General features: G+C 48.3%; 1 protein-coding gene across 1 annotated transcript in view; it reads left to right on the top strand.

Moving 5' to 3' along the window:
• PSEN2 (presenilin 2) overlaps nt 1–21,765 on the top strand; it is a 609,714-nt gene that overhangs the window by 413,311 nt on the left and 174,638 nt on the right. The window lies entirely within an intron of this gene.

The following is a 21,765-nucleotide window of genomic DNA, read 5'->3' as shown; positions in this document are numbered from 1 at the left end:
TTCGAGGAAAGGATCAAGCTCGACGAGAACTTCCGACGAGCGATACGGTGGTGGGGCACCCGCGCGCATCTGACGGCGGGCATGGACTTCCAGACCCCAGCCCACCAGGAGACTGTGACTACGGATGCCTCCCTGGAAGGGTGGGGAGCGCACACCGAAAATCTGCACGCAAAGGGACTCTGGCTCCCGACGGAGAAGTCCCTGCATATCAACGTCCTGGAGCTCCGTGCAGTGTTTTGGGCCCTCAGGTCTTTCCTTCCGTCCCTCAAGGGCAAGGTGGTGAGGATCTTCACCGACAACACCACCACCATGTTTTACATCAGGAAACAGGGCGGAACCAGGTCCCCAGCGCTGTCCAAGGAGGCGCAGGACCTGTGGCATTGGGCCGTCGCCCAAAGGATTTTTCTAGTGCCGTTTCATCTGGCAGGGATAAAAAACACCATCGCCGACTCACTCAGCAGGGAGCTGCGCTCGTGCCACGAGTGGGAACTACGGCAGGATCTGGTGGATCGTCTCTTCCGACGGTGGGGCACACCCCAGATCGACTTGTTCGCGACGGCGACGAACACCAAGTGCCGGAGGTTCGCCAGCAGGTTTCCCCAGACGAGGAGCATGGGCGATGCTTTCTCGTTCCCCTGGGAGGGCCTGTTCCTCTACGCGTTCCCTCCCTTGCCTCTGCTAATCCGGCTAGTCAACCTGCTCAAGAAGTCACGGTGCAGGATGATCCTCGTCGCACCCTCGTGGCCGAGGCAGATATGGTTCCCGGACCTTCTGGACTTGTCAGCGTCCCCGCCGATCAAACTGCCGGCGGACGCGGATCTACTCTCCAGGGAAGGAGGCGCCATCCTCCACCACGACCCGAAGTCGCTGAACTTGCAGGCCTGGCTCCTGCAGCGCTAGAGTTTGGAGGATACGACATACCGGCCGACTGCAGAGAGATTCTTGCAAAGGCCAGGGCGTCCTCGACTCTTAAATGCTACGGACACAAATGGAAGAGGTTCTCTGTCTGGTGCCACGCACAGAAGATTAACCCTCTACGGATTACGGCTCCCCAAGTACTGCCGTACCTGCTGACGCTGGCCAAAGCTGGCCTGGCACACGCGTCCATCAAGATTCATCTTGCTGCGATCTCCAGATACACCAGAACCACGGGACGGACGTCCTTGTGGTCTCATCGCCTGGTGAAAGAGTTCATGAAGGGACTGTTCAGATCGTTCCCGCCGGTGAAGGCTCCGGCCCCGGCGTGGGAGCTCAACGTGGTGCTGACCAAGCTCATGGGACCTCCGTTCGAGCCTCTGCACTCGGCTCCGTTGAAGTTTCTATCGTGGAAAACTGCTTTTCTTGTGGCCATCACCTCCGCACGACGAGTGGGAGAGATCCAGGCCCTTTCCTGCAAGGCCCCGTACTTGACTTTCCACGACACGAGGGTAGTGCTCAGGACGCACCCCTCCTTCATGCCCAAGGTACCGTCGGACTTCCATCTCAACGAACCCTTGGTGTTGCCTGTATTCTTCCCGTCGCCTTCGTCGCCGGCTGAGAGGACTTTGCACTCGCTGGATGTAGCTAGAGCGCTGAAGTTCTACGTGGACCGCACGAAGTGTTTTCGGAAGACGTCACAACTCTTTGTGAACTTTGGACCTGTCAATCAGGGGAAGGCTCTCTCGAAGGCTTCCATTTCCAGATGGCTCTCCGGCTGTATCATGTACTGTCATCGGTTGGCAAACCGACCGCTGCCCGGCCGTCCGAGAGCCCATTCCACCAGAGCGATCGCAGCTACCACGGCGTTCCTTTCTGGTGTGCCACTGCTGGACATATGCAGGGCTGCTACGTGGAGGTCGACGCACACCTTCACGAGATTCTACTGCGTCGACCGGGATTCCAGGGAGGAGTCCAGGGTCGGCCAAGCAGTGCTGCGCAACCTGTTCGCCTGAGGTGAGCCTGGTGAGGAGGTAAGATGCTTAATGTTGAGTTTGATGCTATGCTTAATGTTGAGCCTTTGCCACCTCCCGTGGTTGTGCATGTGTGTACTGCTATGTATTCTTTATTCATGAGCATGTGAATCCATGCCAGACCCCATGCTGGAGAAGGAACAAGTTACTTACCTGTAACTGTTGTTCTCCAGCATGGGTCTGGCATGGATTCACATGCGAACCCTCCCGCCTACCCCTCTGCGGCTCTTCACTTGGTCATACTGCCACTTCACGTGCTTCCAAATCTGAAGATGGCTGCCAGAGGCGGTGCTTAAGTAGAGGGCAGTCATTGGCTGTGGTCAGTATGACGCAGAGACCAGTGATTGGTTATTACTACGAAAGACAGATCAGAAACGAAACTGATACTGGTTTTTTCTTTACCGAGGATTCCCAGCCTGACGACGGGGAATATTCATGAGCATGTGAATCCATGCCAGACCCATGCTGGAGACCAACAGTTACAGGTAAGTAACTTGTTCCTTCTCCAGCGTGTGGTCTGGCACGGATTCAAATGCTCCTGAATATTCCCCGTCAGGCTGGGAATCCTCAGTAAAAGAAAAAACAGTGTTTTCTCCTCTAAACCAATCATTGTCCTCTGGATCATACTGCCTTCATCCAATGACAGTTCTCTCCCTAAGGAGCCCTTGTGCTCCTATCTTCACTGCCCGGCAACGGGGATCCGTTGTCGGTGAAGTTGCGTGCCCCTCAAGGGCAGTTATTCGTCTAAATTTCTGGAAGGCCGACTTGGGCCTACTTTGTGCCCTCCGACCATGACAGAGGAGAAAAAGGCGGGAAGGATCCTTTTCAGCCCCTGCATCCAATGCGGGCTAGGGAACGTCTTTGTGGAGGACAAACAACAAAAGTGTCTGTACTGCCTGCACCTGGACCACAACAAGGATGCATGAGAGAGATGTTTGAGCTTCTCAAAGACAACTTACAAAGACCGGTATGGCAGGCTGGTGGCATGGCTCAAGATGAGCAAGGCCCCTGACACCCCTCCTCTGAGCAGGGTCATGTCTCACCCAAGACAGTCGCTCCAAGGAGCGGTCTCCCTCAGGCAGGAGGTCGAAGTCCTTTGAGGAGGTCCCATCCGTGGGGGTCCAAGACACGGCTAAGTACCGCAAGGCCGATACCGCCTGACTTGTCACTGATGCAAGTCCCAGGTCAGATAGATTGCCTTTGCCGTCCACCACCTCAGGCAGCCTGCCACTGTGTTCCTCCTCAAAGAGGTAGTCATCCACCCTGGCCAAGTTACGGGACAAATTAGAGAAACAAAGGCCGGAGCAAAAGAAGTCCTCCCAGCAGGCTCACCCAGCGCAGCCAAAGACACCATCGACCGCTTTGTGAACATCCTCTGTGGTGACCGCTACGGCGGGTGGTACTGACCCGACGAGGGTGGTCCCTACAGCACAGAGTATCCTTGCCTCCGAGGTGCGACACGGCCGCTGAGGCAGCAGCGAAGGCTGCGGGCACCCCTACGGGAGGGAGGCAAGGCACCATTTCACATCCCGGTACACCTTCCTCAGGAGGGAAGGGGGGGGCGAGGAGGCCCCAATGCAGCCCTCAAAGGTTCCATACGATCAGCCAATGGACATCTACTCCACGGATGACGATGACTAAACGTCTGTCCATACAGTCCACGAGTTGGACGGCGGCGCAGGGCCTAGCACTCCATCCTTCCCTCCCCAGCCGAGGGACATATCCATAAGACATCCTGTCAACTCTCCACACCCTAGTGATGGAGATCCAGCAGAGGTTGCCTCCAAAACTGGCACCTGTTGTACTGCAGGCCCCGACCAGCTTCCACTTAAGAAGAGGAAGTGTCACCCAACGCCGCTGCATCAGCCTCCTCCACCACGTCGGGACCAGACTCGACCAGCGGACCCGGATTCACACACGGACACTGGTATGTACACGGCCATGATAGCCTCGATGGCCACGAGAACCGACGAAGAGGAGGACTTCGTCCGAGCAGACAACAAATCACTGCACCTGGACGTCCCTCATAGAGGCTCTCCACCAGACGAGGTGGGATCATTCCACTCGAACTCCAGGGTCTCCAAGCTGTTTCCGCTGGTGCCCATGGAAACCAAAAAGGAGGGCTTCCTATACCAGTGACAGGAGTCCCAACAGGAAGACTAACATGTTGGTACCCTTTTTGGATGACATTTGGGAGGAAGGCCTGGGCCTCAATGAAAAACCCATGCACGGCTCCACCCAAACGAGACCGGTTGGAGAAGAAATACAGGGTGCCGGACTCCACACCCATCATCCTTCATTCCCAACATCATTCAGCCAGCAGCCTCTGCATCATCAATCCCCCCAGACAACGAGTTGAAGAAGATGGTTTCCATTGGGAAGAGAGTCATCTACAGACTAGCATCCACAAACAAAATGGCTAAGGCTCTGCCTATCTTGCTCCGATACGACCGGGAGCTTTGGTACAAGCTGGCCCCTATCCTGGAATTCCTTCCAGACGACAAGAAAACTGAGGCTCTCGCTCTCTTCCGGGACGGGGAGGTGGCGTCGGACCATGCCATTACGGTGGCAGTGGACATCACACAGGCTTCCGACACATGGGAAACAGTGATTGCCTTTGTCGACAGGGATTGTGGAAGGCCACTAACTTTTGCCAGAAAGTTCATGCAAAGGTGCTGGACATGCCTTTGGACTGCAAAAATCTGTTTGGGAAGGTGGTCGACGAATCCCTTCAAGCCATAAAGAAGGACACAGAGACAGCACTTTCCCTTGGCACTCTGCAGCAGCTTCGCTCGTCGTCTTTTCACTCCTCCAGGGGATAATTGAGCAGATCATAGAGTTTATCGAAACGCCAAACTGCCAGCCGCATGTGCAAGAAACATGTCTTCTGTATATTTTCTGATCCTAGAAGAGGAGATTCTAACACTACTGGAAAAAGGAGCAATAGAGCTGATGCCACCTCTAGAGGAAGATCAAGGTATTTATTCAGTGTACTTTGTAAGGAAAGCATGGCATGAACAGTAAGACGGACACAAGTGACCACAGTTCAAGGGTGTTTATTGAACTTCAAAAAGGGTGTGATAAACACCTGTTTAAACCTAAATCTACAGATGGGAGCAAGCTACGACCATCAAATAATAACGCAGTCCTAGTGGTGTCTTGTCAAAATATAAGGGCCTATACTAAAAAACGTATTGCCAGTCCTTTCCTCCAAATACAAATAGTGTGCGGAATAATGTTATGAAAAAGAAAGATGTGTTCAAAATGATATGTCAGGTTTTCAGGCCATGGGCCTCCCTTCCCCACATTTTCAGCACGGGATAAGGTGGTTCACTCAAGTGTAGCACAGTCTCTGGCTTCTTTAGCACGAGGTTACAGTTCACTCATCAGCATCCAGGCCCTCCGGAGCGCAAGTCTTATTGCTTCTCAAAGTCTCCACGCAAAAGACATGATGCAACCTAATAAACGACAAGTACTTTTTCCCTCTAGATTTTCAGAAGTATTCACATCGGGTGACTCAATTTTCACCCCGGATCCCCCTCTCCCGTGCTTAGATGCTTTTAGCATGAAGTTCTGCACAGGCTCCCGTCTGCCGGGCTTGAGCCTGTCTTTAACCTTTCACTTTATCACACAGTGTTCATAGGTTCTTCTTTTTCGGGTGACTCACGGTTCACTCCGGATCCCCCTCTGCTGGGTTCAGATCCCTTCAACACAATTAGTCTCTCTCAGCCGGGCTCGGACCAATGTCATTTATACATTAAGTATCGAAGACTGGGGGCGTTGCCTAAGAGCTATGGGATAAGACGTGTCCCGGAGAGTCTCTGCTGAACCTACAATATCCTGAAGCACGAAACCATCAACACTGAGACCTCCGCACTGCAAAAAGAAGCTACAGATATCGGAACATGTGAGGAACAATGTGAGCGCACTCCTGTGAAAATCGGAGCACGAGAAAAGCCAAGGCACCCATCCGCAACCACTGAGTGCCCCGACTGGGACTTATACAAAATGGCATCTGCACCTAGACAAAGGACCCTGCCGTGAAACGGGTCAAATGGTGCAACAAAACTGGGCAGAGACCCGAGCCAGCTGTAAGCGGGCCCCACCGCACACAAGCCGGGACTGACAGCAAGAGATACGGTTAGGTGTGCAAAAGACCAATATGCTGCTAACGAGGACAAGCCCCCGGTTCGGAGGGCAGAAGAGCCAAAAAAGAGGCACGGCAGCCCCAAGCTTCGCAACGCAGAGCGGTGCAGATCCGCATCCACACCAGGAGCACGGCAGCCGACAGAATAGACTGCTGAGAAGCGCCCCAGGGTCGGACCAAACACGCAGAGAGGCTGACGCCTGACGCTGGCATACACGAATGCCCGTCGCAGCTCAAGAAAAGGAAAGCACAAAGACGCGAAGCGGCGCACAGGGAACACTATGCAAGAGAAGCAGTGAAGCTGACCAGTTAAACTGAGCTGCTCCGAACATCAGCAGAAACAGTATCTGATACAAAGGAGTTGGCCGGGAAGAGAAGGGAGCTACAAGCACACACGACCGCTATGCACAAGCGGATGGGCGAGATACAAAGTATCCGCGGATTGGAGGCACTCGTATAAGTGAGGCATAACACCCATAGGAAGAAGCCCCAACAAACGAACGCAAAGAAGCGGAGCAGGGCGGTGGACCGCCGCAGATGTGTAGTACTTCTCGGCGAGCCACAATAGAAAATATAAGCATAACAAATACCGGAGAGGCTCCCCACCCAAAAGTGGCAACCCACGGCCAGTGGGAACTAACGAGGGACATACCCACAAAGGTTTGCTAAGGTGAAACAAGCACTGACGGATGGAGGGCCTCACGGCGTGAGCGACGGAAAACACCATTGATATCACTGCAACACTCGCAAACAAGCGCGCAGTAACACATTGGGAAGGACAGGAACAGATGACACGCAGAGGAAGTCCGCGCTACCACAAAACCTGTGGATAAGAACTGGTGCCACCACGGGGGGGGGGCCCAAGAACACTACAGGCAGATGGACAAACAGCCCTGGGGACTAGAGAAAGCCTCAGAAGTGACAGCGCAACGGTAGAGGTCGCAATAACACCCCTGCAACCAATAGTAGTGGCAACACACAGGAGGGGCACCGGGGCAAAGAGTGGACTAGCACATAAGCCACAACCATACCAGCTGTGGCCACGGACGGGGCACTACGGCAAAGAAGCAAAGACACACTGTGATAGAAAGAACAGTATTAGAAGCGTGGAGGAGCCGGAGGCACATGCAGCCATAAAGCAGACGCTCGGACAACATCCAGGTGGGACAGATTGACGACCGCATCACCAGTAACTGGGCAGAATCACACGTGGCCAGTAATGACATCCAAGGTGAGCAAACAGAAGGGGAAGCAACAGACGATGGAGGATTTCACCAAGCTGACTCAAGCAGAGGAGGTGGTGAGACCTAAGAAGCAAGAAGGTCAGGGTGGAGGACCCCCGAGGGCAAAATTACCTGAACGCCATAGCAGAGTTGAAGACTTCATGGGAAAGCAAACTAGACAGAGCGATGGCAGACCTGAAAGCCTCACTCGAACTGAAAATTGGTGAGGTGTGTGTGGATGTCAACCTCTTGCGTCAGGATGCACGGGAGAGCGAACGGGAGAGCTAGAGAAAGAAGCGAAATCGAACGGAGAGACCTGCACTGCGAACGCTAAGGAACTCTCTGCACTGCAACAAAGGGTCCATAACCTGGAAAACAGGGCGCAGGAGGCAGAGGGGAGGGCACGGAGAAACAACATCAGCTTCATCTGACTCCCAGAGGGCACAGAAGGATTGGACCCCACTACCTACGTTGAGAATATGTTACTGCAGGAAATTGTTGGCGGGGCATTGTCGCAGGGCTTTGCGGTGGAGAGAGCACACAGGGCCTTGACCAGGAGACCACCACCGGGAGCCCCCGCCCCGCCCACTCATTGCCAAGATCCTAAACTACAAAGATAGGGAGAAAATACTTGAACATTTCCGCATGGGTGGCACCATCAGCATGGGATCCGCTACAGTCACAGCGTACCCGGATTACACCTTTTTTCGTGCAAAGGCAGCAGTTGAACTACGGGACCATTAAGAAGAGGATGCGAGAGGCGGGGTATAAATATATGCTACTATACCCTGCAAAGCTGAAAGTGATGCATAACAACAAGACGCATTTCTTTGAAACCCCGGAAGAAGCGACAACATGGTTGGAAGCGCGCAACTGCCCAGCAGAGACAGATGATCAGATGGAAGACAGGCGGGACAAATGAACTTGGCTCCTCGGAGAAGTACTCTGGGCAGCACAGGGGGAGGCGGGCCAAAAGGACAATCACTTGGACTGGAATATAGCCATAGTGGGGCGGATACATACATAACTCATGCTGAACATAAGTGCAGTAACTGGAATAGCAATGCAGAGACATAGCTGGAACTCATTATCATTCCCCAAGTTAGCTTGTAGACTGGATACCAATAGGGTGGTTCCCCCGCTGGGATCTGAGTACCGGTATAGCTAAGAAAGGGCTAGATGCGGGGTAGCCTGAGTTCCAGGGATGGAGCTGGGCAAGAGTTGGGGAAACGGAGGGTGGGGGATGTGGGGGAGGGAGTTGGGGAGTTGGAAGGGCTGAAACGGTTGGGGCTAGGGAGGGTAGGGAAGGGAGTGGAGGAGGGGAAGTTTGGGGAAGTAATTGTTTGGGAACGAGCCTGCACCCAAGTACTGCTATACGCCAAGCAGAGGACTGGAAAAGATGGGAGAGGGACTGGATATGGATGAGAATGGGAGACCTCAGGATAGCAACCTGGAACGTCAGTGGACTCAATAGTTACTTGAAGAGGAATAAAATTATGGCGTACTTGAGGAGGCAGCAAATAGACATAGCCCTGTTACAGGAAACCCACCTTACCAAAGAAAAACAAGATGCAATAGGCAGAAGGTGGAAAGGGACCACTATCGGAGCTACGTACTCGGCATACACCAGGGGGGGTGCTCACCTGGCTGGCGCCACATGTACCCTTTCTAACTACTGCAATCCAAGGCAGAGCCAGACGGGAGGATGGTAATGATACGAGGAATGCTGGAAAATAGAGAAAAATAGAGAAAAATGCATCCTCAACACATACTCCCCAAATCAGGACACAGTAGCTTACTTTAAGACCCTGCATGGGCAAGTCAGCTCATACCTAGATGGCACGGTCATCTGGGGAGGGGATTTTAACTATACACTCGACCCCAAAGTAGATAGATCAGATACGAAATTAGATAAGCCCACCCCCGCAGCCAGGACCCTGAGTGTCCTGCCTGATGACTTCCAGCTGGAAGGCATATGGAGGCAGCACCATCCACAAGATAGACACTACTCTCGCTATTCGGCTCCACTAAACGTGCACACGCGGCTGGATTAAATGTTCGCCAACCCGGAACTCACCAGGGAGATAGTGGGCTCGGAATATAAAGCGAGCCTACTATCGGACCGCTCACCCTTAGTCCTGCTATGCAAAATCGGCCCCTCAGGGCTAGGATCCCAACGTGGAGACTTGGAGCCGAAGCACTGAAAGACACAGAGTTCAGAGAGGAACTGAGAGAGGAAGTCATAGAATATTTTGATAACAACACCAGCAGTGTAACATCAGAAGGCACTCTGGGGGAGGCATTTAAGGTGGTGGTGAGGGACGCGGCTATATCCAAATCCAAGGGACTCCAAGGGGGCATCATTCGAGAGCTGCAAAAAGCAGAAGAGAAACTAGAAGTTATTATGAGCAAAGGAGACACCTCAATGGAGGTCGGTGAGTCTATGTGCCAACTACAACGAGAATGTGGTGAACTCTAGGAGAGATTATGTAACCTAAACTACAAGAAACATATAGAGAGACACAGGAGGAGATAAACCGGGGAGGCTGCTGGCATGGCTATACAAGAATGAGACGCCCAGATCAGCGATAAGGGAGATAAGTGGAGAAGACAGTCAAATAAGAGATACCCAAGAAAGCGTAAACGAGGGATTCCTTAAATTCTACCAACACCTATATATAGGGTTTCCTGTTTTAGGGTTTATTATTTTTCACTTCCGGGGGTGTTTTTTCAGTGTTTTCAAAAAGTTTCAGGGTCTGTGTTTATCAGTGTTATCCCATTTGCCCACTTCAAAAAATCACGGATAACTGTTTTGTCCAGTGTAAACACACAAATATTCTTTTATTGTTTCATTGTGCGCATCTTAGAGCAAGATGTTATGAACACTTTCCGGATAATAAAGCTGAATGTGTTAATCCAGTAATATCTGACATTTTTAAGAGTCAAAATTATTGTAGTCAATTATGCAATACTTTTTCAGGGACTCTTTGCCTATCCTTGCCCTTTCTTTTCTTCCTATGAAAACTTTGATTTGTGAAAACTACCTTTCCACATTGAACATGTTTCTAATTTTAGCAGATAAGGCATAGCATGATAAAAGGATTTGCCGGGGAGCACTCACTTTGGTGGAGATAAGGATTATTTTGACTGTCAAAATACATAAACACCAAGCAGATAATGACCGTTTATCAAGTGCTGCTCACTACTAAATGAGAAGGGAGTCTCATTAATGTATCCCCTGAGGCTTGATTGGAGGGGGTGAGCAGGCCAGAACTGTTTGCCTGGTATGGGAATCTCAGGGATCCTACAGCAGAATGTTTCAAAGGCAACTTAGCAGGTTAGGTGGTTGTTGCTGAGATGTTATATGTGAATGCCATCCTGTAAATCATATGGCTTTTTTTCTATTCCTGCTGCAACATGTTCTGTAAAAAGTGTTGTTTTGACTGGGGATGAGCACGGTTCTCTCGCTTCACTCTGTGTGGGAACTTTTGTCCCCGTAGCGAAAATCAAAAGCTGGCACATATGAATCTACGCACAGTAAGTGAACATATCTTAAAGTGAAATATGCAAATGTAGTTCAGTTGACCTTCCCCTTAGAAGGAAGTGTGCAAGACAAAAAAGTATTGGACTTTAAAAAAAAAATGAACACCAGAAAAATAACCTGAGAGGAAATGTTCCAATAGAAATGCTGCAAAAGTATAAAAGGTGCTCACCTTTTAAACCCAGCAATCTGTAGTGAAATATTCCCTGGAAAACAAAATCCCAATACAAGACAAATGCTTGTTTTCTTGTGGGTAAGCAACTGCCCTGGGTACATGACAACCTGGGTAAAATCCTGGTAACCAAATACTTGAGCAAGCTTGCCAACCTCAAAAAAAGGGGTTACGGCCGCCCTCAAGTTACACTGTCCACCCACATGTATCCCTTAAATGAGCCATCATTTATAAATCGCTCCTAATTTAAAAAATCTCCTTGAAGAAAGAAAGTGCTAAGGAGCAATTAAGGGGTCTTCTGATGGGCTGCTGGGTGCGGGTGCTCTAGAGTGCCACATGAGGTTAGGAGGTGACCGTGACACTGTGGCCTCATGCAAGCCTCGTACATGGAAGCCTCACACAGCTTTCCTTTTAAAGCCAACTGGCAGCAGACAATTTTCAGCTCTCCTCCAGACAGATACACATACACAGAGGGTCTCTGACCACAAACCTAGAAACTGAAAAATCCATGTTAAACTATTTTTTGTAAATTGTATTTACAATTTTAAGATGTGAATCAGCAACCATAAAAATGGCTGCAATTTGTCTACAATTCCTCAAAATAGCTCTGACCACGTATGACTACATTCTTTTTTTTTTTTTTTTACAAAGAAAATGATGCAACATTGAATGTACTGTACAGTGTTTTTGAATTAGGTCAGGGCACAGGAGGGGAAGCAATGAGAGAAAGCAAACAAGCATATGTACGGGGAGCAAGGCCCTTTTCCTATTGACTGACAAGCCCCCTCTCCAGCCACCCCTTCAGCTCCAAACTTTATCCCATCCCTGCTCATACTAAGGCACCACTGGGAAAGGGGAAACAGTGTGTTCCAGTTTAAACCTAGGAGGCACTTTTACTTCTGGGGGGGTGTTTTTCCGGTGTTTATCGGGTTTCTCTGAAAACAGGAAAGCCTACCTATATAGAGACACCGGGGGGGATAGAAGCGCAGGAGATAAGAGAGATGATAGAAGATAAAGGGTTACCCAAACTGAGTGCAGATGAAAGAGAGAACCTAGACTCTCCAATTACACTAGAGGAGATAGAAGCAGTGAAAAAACAACTACCAACTAGCAAGGGCGCGGACGGGCTCCCTGGCGAGTTTTATAAAACATATAGGCTAGAGGTGGTTCCCCCGCTATTGGCTATGCTAAACGAAGCTTTCGAGAAGGGGAGATTGCCAGAATCCCTAAGGGAGGCGATAATCATCCCGCTCCTCAAACCAAATAAACCAAGCACGGAGTGTGGGTCATATAGACCGCTTTCCATGCTAAACCAGGACAGCAAAATACTCACGGCGGTGCTAGCAAACAGACTCAAACTGGTTAGAGGTAAACTCATACACCCTGACCAGACTGGGTATGTGCCGAATAGACGTATATCCGACAACCATAGGAGGCTTCACCGGGTCATAGAACAAGCAGAGAGTGACGCTGGGGTAATAGCAATCATTTCGTTAGATGCAGTGAAGGCCTTTGATTCTGTGAGATGGCCCTGGCTAATGGTGGCTCTGAAGGAATATGGGGTGGGCCCGGGGTACTTGAGATGGGTCAAACTATTGTATAGCGCGCCACTGGCCAGAGTAAAAACGGAAGTGTCCTTTTCAGACAAATGGCAACTCAGCAGCGGAACCAGACAAGGCTGCCCATGGTCTCCAATGTTGTATATCCTGGCATTGGAACCCCTAGCGATTTATCTGAGACAACAATATGAGGAGGTGGGGGTCCACACCAAAAGAGGGCCGCACCTCATATCACTGTATGCAGACGATATGCTGCTGTACTTAAGATACCCTGAGGAAAACCTGCAGTACATCTTAGAGGCAATGGAGCGATTTGCGTCACTCTCCGGCATAGCGATTAACCACAAAAAATCGTGCATGTTTCCCCTTGGGAGATGCAAGGGAATCCCACAGGAAGACCTACCAGTATTACAGATACCGTGGGAGACCACAATGTTCAGAAACCTCTGGATAGATATCTATCACGACGTAAAAGACGAACACAAATATAACACGGAAACATCGAAAACAGCATGAAATTCTGGGCCAAACTCCCCCTGGCAATGGTGGGTAGGGTAGCACTATTGAAGATGGTCGTATTGCCTAGGTTGCTGCACTTCTTTGTGAATATCCCATATATGCCGCCTAGACGCTGCTTTGGCAAATTGCAGAGTTTATGTAGAGGCTTCATCTGGCATAACACCAGAAATAGGATCGCCCTATGGAAATTACAAAATGCATATGACAGAGGGGGTATAAAATTGCCCAACTTCGAGATATACCATCTGGCAGGACAGCTACAGTACGTGGCTAAGTGGCTAACGGAAGACACTACAGCAGAATCGAGGTTGTGGAGGGATGAATGTGCCTCGTTTTACCTGAACGAACTAGTATGGCTGCCCAAATCGGAGTTGAAAGTGCGATCAGGGTTGCTGGAACTGGGTTGGAAGACATGGCGTAAAGCATGCCAGGTTATGGAGAACCCGAGCCAATGCTCCCCGCAAGTGCCACTAGTGGCATTGCCGGGAATAGATGAGCAACTGAAAAAAACGATAGAGACACTGGGAACCTGTGGGTATAGCAACTCTGGGAGAGATGTGGCCGGACGGGAAGGCACTAGAATTCCCAACACTGGTGGATGAGACAGGAGTGCACCTGGGGCAACACATTACCTACACTAGACTTGTTAAGCGAGTAAGGGAGACCTGGTCTGAAATAGAACTGGAAGACCAGCCAGACACGTCAATAGAAACGATGTATGACATCTCGGAAGGGGGGCATGAGATATCCCGGATCTACGAACTGGTGATGTCTAGGGTGGGGAAGGAGACGATCCAGCTGAGACAGGAGTGGGAAGAGGATGCGGGGGAGCCCATGCAGGACGGGCAATGGGAAAGAGCACAGAGATATCACAAAAAGGGCTCCAGAAACGCGAGATTACAGCAAATCCAACTATACGTAACCCATAGAGCGTACATGAACCCTCAGAGGGTCGCCCGATTCAAGAACGCAAGGGCACAAGCATGCCCTAAATGTGCGGAGGTAAACGCGGGGATCATACATATGTTTTGGGCATGCCCGGAGGTCGGGACATTCTGGTAGGAGGTTAACCAACGCCTAACTGAGAAAGGGATCAAGCTAGATGTGGGATCCGTATGGGCATGTATGATTGGAGGTTTCACTAGGCCACGCAACCTCAAACATGTCAGCAAACTTAAAGACCTGGCATACATCCTGGCCAAACGCAGAACAGCGATGAGCTGGAAAGCAAGCCATAGACATAGAATAGAGGCTTGGTGGCACGACCTCCTAAAGTGGGCCGAAGCAGAGACGGGGGTATGGTACGAAGCGGCCAATAGGGGGAGGAGGATGTAGTGGGAGCACTGATAGCCAGGAGACAATTAGTGGCCACACTATGTGGGCCTACCCCGACCAGTGCAAGCAAGCATAATGCTTCTGAAAGCATGGAAGATGAAGAGCCTCCAGAGAAATAATAAGGGAAGGGACAGAGGAGTAGGCTTGAGATAAGGGGGGGGTTAGTAAAGGGCAGTGAGAGTTGCACATATAAGTATAAGATGTCAAAAAGCAGAAAATGCATACTGTTGGGTGTGTTTGTGCTGCACAAGTGTAAATAAACAACACCCTCCAACTCATACAAATGGGAACACTCTCAAATGTGGCCTCTTGAACACACGTTCCATGGTACTACACGCAACTGAGATTGCTGACAACATCATACATAATAATTATTATCTTCTTGTCCTAACTGAGACATGGCTTCATGATACAGCCTTGCATGCTATAGCTCTTGCTACTCCAGTAGGATATAAGTGCTTAAGTCTGGACGTGGAGATGGGGTTGTGATTATTTTTAAATCTTCTCTAGATTTTTATATAGCCGCTCCCCCTCAACTTGATTCATGCGAAGCAATTCAACTTAAACTTAATACGGACACAACTCACTCTCTGAGCCTTATAATCATCTATAGACCCCCAAGAGAAACTCCTCTTTTTGAGGAACAACTGTTAGCTCTCATAGGAAGTATATGTAAAATGAATACTGCTGTTGCTATTTTAGGAGATTTCAACCTATGGGCAAACAATCTTCAAGACAAAGAAGTCCAATCCCATCTTCAAACACTCTCCTCCATTGGGTTTGTACAGTCAGTGGATAAACCTACCCACAAAGCTGGAAACACACTTGATTGGATTCTCACTAGGAATATTACACCTAGTGTAACTAACATAGATCCATGCCCATGGTCCGACCACCTCCTGTTGCACTTTGCGCTAGCACTAAAATGTAACCTTACCTCGATAAAAACCAGTAGTATAACTGAATCACGTAATATAAAAAATATTACAGTTGATACTTTTAAAACTACTATACAGCCCTTGCTACCCCCTCTGGGAGGTAACTTATCATTGGAATACTTTACCATTGCCTTTAGAAACGCAACCAACAAGGCCTTTGATATCCTTGCCCACCTCCAACAGGTGAAAAGTAAGAAGAAGCAAGGCTTTAAACTTCAGCTCACACCTGATATAATCTCTGCCAGAAAAAACAAACGGAGATACGAACGCCAGTGGCGTAACCACCCATCCCCAATCCACCTTACTGACCTATCAAGTCGCAGCCAGAGAATACAAACGTCTTGTGCTAGAGGCCAAACAACTGTCTCTTAATGACAGAATTGAAAAAGCCGCAATACAATCCAAAGAACTCTTTACAGTCCTTAATGAACTCAAAAACCCCAACACTGAACATAGGCTCACCATAAACAATGAATGGTGCCAAAACATACTCGATAGCTTCACTCACAAAACCGAACTCCATCAAGGACGCATTAGGGATAGAATTGAGTCTCAGTGCTTAACTGAACTATCACCACCCTCTCTTCCAGAATCCCTACATCATGGTATAAAACTTTTTTTCCTTTACTAGCATGACAGAGCCAGAGGTTCTAGCGATCATTGAAGGCCTTAAACTTACATCATGCAAAGGAGATATCTTTCCCCCACACTTTTTAATGAATTCGCTAATACCCTCACCCCATGGGTAACAGAACTCATCAACCGCTCTTTTCAAGAAGGTGTTGTTCCTATCAGTATAAAGGAGGTATGGATCACCCCTCTACTTAAGAAGGATAATCTTGATCCTCTGTTACCTGAGAATTATCGTCCCTTCACAAATGTTCCTTTTATACTTAAAATATTGGACAAAATAGCTTATGTACAGCCGGAGAAATTTGTCGAAAATAATAACATTCTGGCGAGGGAACAGTCCGGTTTTAGAGCCAACCATGGAACGGAGACAGCGCTGTTAGACCTTAAGGGCAATATAACAGAAATACTTGAGCAGGGCAATTCTGCTCTTTTGCTCTTGCTGGATCTTTCCTCTTCGTTCGACTTGGTCGACCACAAACTACTAGCTGAAAGACTCCAAAAAACCAGCCTTTGCTCTCCCGAAGCAGTACGCTGGCTAAAATCTTTCCTAGGACCCAGGAATGCGTGTGTCGCGAAGGGATCTTTTAAATCTCTAAAAATTCCTGTGACATGTGGTGTCCCTCAGGGATCTTGCTTATCCCCACTACTTTTTAATATTTACATCAAATGCCTATTTGATCTGCTAAAATCAGTGGGCATACAATTTGCTAATTACGCCGATGACACGCAGATAGTGATTAAACTATCTGGGGTCTATAAGGACGATCTAGCTACTGTAAATGAAATCTATGATACCATTTAAAAATGGATGGCTCTTAACTCTCTTGCCCTAAATGACAAAAAAAACAGAGCTGCTGGTTATTAGTACACCGTTTAGGCATAAAAATATGGACCCAGATTTCTCTGGTTTTGTCATTGGCGGTAACAACATTCATGTATCAGACTCCGTAAAGACACTGGGAGTTTACTTTGATACTCGCATGACTTTTCAGAAGCATGTATCCTACCTCAAGTCATCATGCAGCTTCTTTACACATCTCTTATGGCAAATAAGACCATATTTGTCCGAAGCCAATAGAGCATCCATTGCAGCAGCCATAGTTAATACCAAGTTAGACTACTGCAATAGCCTCCTGATAGGCACCTCTAAAATAAATGTTAGGAGTCTCCAAACTATACAGAACGGAGCTGTTCGAGCTGTGTGTGGCCTAAGGCGTCAAACTTACATTACAGAACATCATACAAAGCTACACTGGCTCTCTATCGAGCAGCGGCTTAAATTCAAAGGATTAGTAATAGTCTTTAAATGCCTCTCAGGCAAAGCCCCGGAATATCAAAACTAGCCTCCAGACAGCGCTTCCTAAGCGTACGCTATGCTCAAACAGTCTTCTGCTATTGGCACAACCACGTACCCTCTTGAAGAAATTGGGTGAAGCAAGTTTTGTGGCCTGGGGCACTAAGAACTGGAACACAATCCCTCTGCATCTTAAACAGTCCACGACACTGCAACAATTCAGAAAACGTCTTAAGACCTTTCTTTTTGATGCTTGAATCCCCACTTGTGCCTTAAGATCACTGGCTTCTCCTCAGGATTTGTTAGTTGCCATGACCCATGGCGACTACTTTCTTCTCTCCGCTCTGGTATTTTAGTGTTATGTGTTTGTATTCGTTTATGTAAGCGCACTGAGACCTTTGGGTGAGTGATTGCACTATACACGAAATTCCTTAGTTAGTGTTGTTGATAAAATGCAAAAATCAATAAAAATTGTATAAAAAAAAGTATCGAAGACTTTCGAATGTGAACAGGTTTTGGCTTGACTCGTTGCAGGACAACTTCAATTTCACAATTCTCTTTCTTTTAATGTGCGTACCCTTTCAGTTGGATACCCAACAGACTTTTGATTGAGCACCCACGCGATGCCGGACCGTTCTCTCTACGGTATCCTATCTTAGCTGCAAAGTTAATTCACTCATCTGCTGTCTTAATAATCTTTTTATACAATGGTGCCGCTTGCAACCTTGGTTTCCACACAGACCAGTCTGGTATCAGTCTCGCCAACTCACCGGCTATGCTGACTTCACTGTTGCTGCTTTGTTGTAGGAGCCAAGGACAGTACCACGGCAGCAAACACATCTCCCCGCCTTGATTATCGATGCGGGAGAGCCCTAGGTACCACCAACAAACAATGCAGGACTCTTTAGCTTTAATTCCAGGTCTTAAGTTTCCTATTCTCCAAGGCTAATGAAAGATGCAGTCTTTTGGTGAAAAGGTCAGTAGTACTTCCCTCCTTGAAATCTGTTTCGGTCTTGCCGTCTTCTGCCTTGTATTAAACTGCCATCTTGGAACTGCTGCTTCCTCATGTGCTTTCGTGCTCCGCCTTTTATCTGTGTGGGGAAGTGTAATGGAATTCAGGTGTGTGTAATAAGTAATTGCCTGACCCTGCCTGACCATTGTAGTGGGACATGTCTGGTATACAGCTCGGGGGTTAGTGCGTTTTCCCTCACTGTGAGTTGTCCGTGAGAAAGTGTTTGTGTCAGAAAAGGGGGCGGGCCGGTTGAGTCCCTACGTATCCTACCTGGTAGGATGGGGTAAAGGTGTTACAGGGAAGGGGATACTGTGTCTTGCCGCCCAGTGTCCCACTTGCACTCCCCGAAGACCCCTCATCCAGTTGATCCTCCCGCACTGGTCCACCCCCAGGAACTGGATCCAAAAGCGATGGCCATGTCCTGGCCACCTGGATGACAGATCCCCATGGACTAGTGGGTGGGAAACTTTCAGGTTTCTCACAACTTCCTTGTTCCAAGGAAAGATCTAACAATGCGGCCCAGTGCTGGACCTGCACCCTGCAAACATGTATGTCAAGCTTAAAAAATGGAGGATGACTACGTTACAGGAGGTAATTCCCCCTGCTAAAACAGGGGGATTACATGGCAACAAAGGACATGAAAGATGCATACTTTCATATTTCAATGTTGCCAGCGCTGAAAAAAACCTAAGATTCAAAGTGGGGGACAAGCACTACCAATTCAAAGTGCTATCAGCTAATAACAGGAGATGCACCTCAGGTCTGCAGAACACACAGCTAACAGTTGACCTACTCTATTGTTCCAGTTAGGATTCTCCATAAACGAGAAAGTCAAGTTTAGTGCACAGCCAAGTAAAATAATTTCTGGGGGCACTAATCAAAATAAACGACAGACTAGTCTTCCCCCTCCGAGAGATTCCAAAACATGCTGTTCCAAACAACTCCGTACATAGCCGGTCGTCAAATAATTGTGCGAAAGGCAATGCGCTTTCTGGGAATGATGGCTTCCTGCATTTATCTAATGCTACACACCCGATTGCTCATGGATCCTCTGCAAGAGTGGTTAGCAAAACAATGGTTACAAGCAAGCGGTATGTGGGACGATCGAGTGTTGGTTTCGTAACCTCTAGTCGTTGCAGTGGTGTTCCAAGGACAACCTGTTAAATGAAAAACCTTTCACCACACCAGCAATCGAAGCCACTTTTAAAACAGACGCCTCTCTAACGGTCCGGGGAGCTCACTTTCTCCATCACACTGGGTGTGAAAAGAGGCATTAACCAAAAAGCATATAAGCCTCCTAGAACTGCTAGCAGTCTTCAAAGCATTTCAAGCATTGATGACACAACTAGTACACAAGACAGTCGTCATCCTAACAGAAAGCACCCCAGCCATTTTTTATAAACAAACCGGAGGGGACAGATTCTCCTGGGCTGTCCAAACTAGCCCAGAATATTTGGCTGTGGGCACTAAAATGCAACTCCTAGCACAATGTGTTCCAGGGGAAATCAATTCACTGGCAGACGTACTAAGCAGAAGTGCAGTGCCTTGCTCGGAACACGAGTGGCAACTTAAAACCGAAATGCTACATAATGTCTTCTCAAACTGGGGGTTCCCAGAATAGACCTCTTCACTACTCAAGAGAACGCACAATGCCTAGACTACGCATCCAGGTTTCCCCAAAAAGGTTCCAAAGAGAACGCACTACTAATGAATTGGTCAGGGAAACTTGCGTACACTTCCCCACCCCCACCCCACCGCAACACCTCTTCTCAACAAAATAGTCCACAAGCTACACCGGGAACAAGTAACACTTATCCTGATAGCTCCTATGTGGGCACAACAAGCATGGTTCTCACACCTGCAGACGATGTCCCTGTGTCCTCCCATGAAACTACATTGGCCAGCCAACATGTTGACACAGGATCAAGGGACGACACTTCACCTGTGTGCTCAGACATTACACTTAGCAGCCTGACTCCTGAGGTCATAGAATTTGGGGACTTAAACCTGGACCAAAAATCTATGGACATTTTTAACGAGGCATTTAAACCAAATACGCAACATTGCTATTTTAACAAATTGAAGCATTTTGTGTTATGGTGAAAAGCACGTTCACTCAATCCAATTGAATGTTCACCGTCAAATATAGTACACTATCTACTATATCTGTTTGGCTCAGGATCAGTCTTTAACTCACTAAAAGTAAACCTAGCTGCTCTCTCAGTATACACCACTTCACAAAGCAAAGTTTTGTGGTGGAAAGTGCCTGTAGTTAAAGCTTTCATGTAAGGTGTCAATAAATTATACCCTCCAATTTCTGACCCTACTCCCGGCAGGTTCCTAAATATTGTACTTACAAGGCTCATGGGTGCCCCCTTCGAGCCTATGCACAAAGCCGGTTGTAAACATCTTGCATTTAAGACAGATTTTCACGTAGCTATTGCATCTATCAGAAAGGTCAGTGAACTGCAAGTACTCAGTGAACTGCAAGTACTATCACTTCAAGATCCCATTGTTGTTATCCATAAAGCCAAGGTAGTACTACGCACTCACGGTTCTCACCAAAATGTATCTAAAATGTTCATGTGAACCAGTCCATAGAACTTTCTGTGTTTTTCCAACACCCCACAAATGCAGCAGAAAAAGCCTTCATACACTGGATGTATGAAGGACTGTCAGGCACTACCTACAAAAGACTAAAGCTATCGGAAAAACAGACAGGTTTTTTGTATCCACAGCCACAAGAGGAGAAGGTGATCCTAGCTCTAAATCATCAATTTTATAATGGATTTCCACTGCATCCAACTTTGCTATTCTCTTGCTAAGAGAACTTTGCCATTCAAGCCTAGAGCACACTCAACTCGAGGCACAGGTGCAATTCTAGCTTTCATAGTTAATGTGCCCTTAGATGCAATTTGCAAAGCTGCCACTTGGAGTTCAATTCACACTTTCACCCAACATTACTGTTTAGACACACATTCCAAGGCTGATGCACAAATGGGACAAGCAGTAGTAAAACATCTATTTGCATTGCTACCTTCAAACAACCCACCTCCTTCTCCAAGTACTGCTCGCTAATCTATGCATAGCATGTGATTCTAAGCAGATGCACAAGCCTCAGAATGCATACATTACTTAGAGTAATCCTATTCCTTATGCTTGTATCTGCTTAAATTCACATGCGTCCACCCATCCTCCCCTCTTGGATTTGAATGTTCTTGATGAAAAACGTAGATATTTAACACACCTCATGACCACTACCTATTCTCCATGCTTACTTTACACTTCCTTCTGTCAGAAACAAATGATCTCAGGGACCTTGACACGAGGGATCATGGGTACAGTCAACGTCACACTAGAGAATAAGATTACAAACCCGCCCAGTCTGTGCCCCTTTCCGAACTTGGAAAACCTCAGGTGCAATACTGCGCACCTACCACTAG

The sequence above is a fragment of the Ambystoma mexicanum genome, chromosome 4p (assembly GCF_040938575.1).
Source record: "Ambystoma mexicanum isolate Mex_15411 chromosome 4p, UKY_AmexF1_1, whole genome shotgun sequence".
Lineage (NCBI taxonomy): Eukaryota > Metazoa > Chordata > Amphibia > Caudata > Ambystomatidae > Ambystoma > Ambystoma mexicanum.
This window is presented reverse-complemented; position numbering and strand designations above follow the sequence as displayed.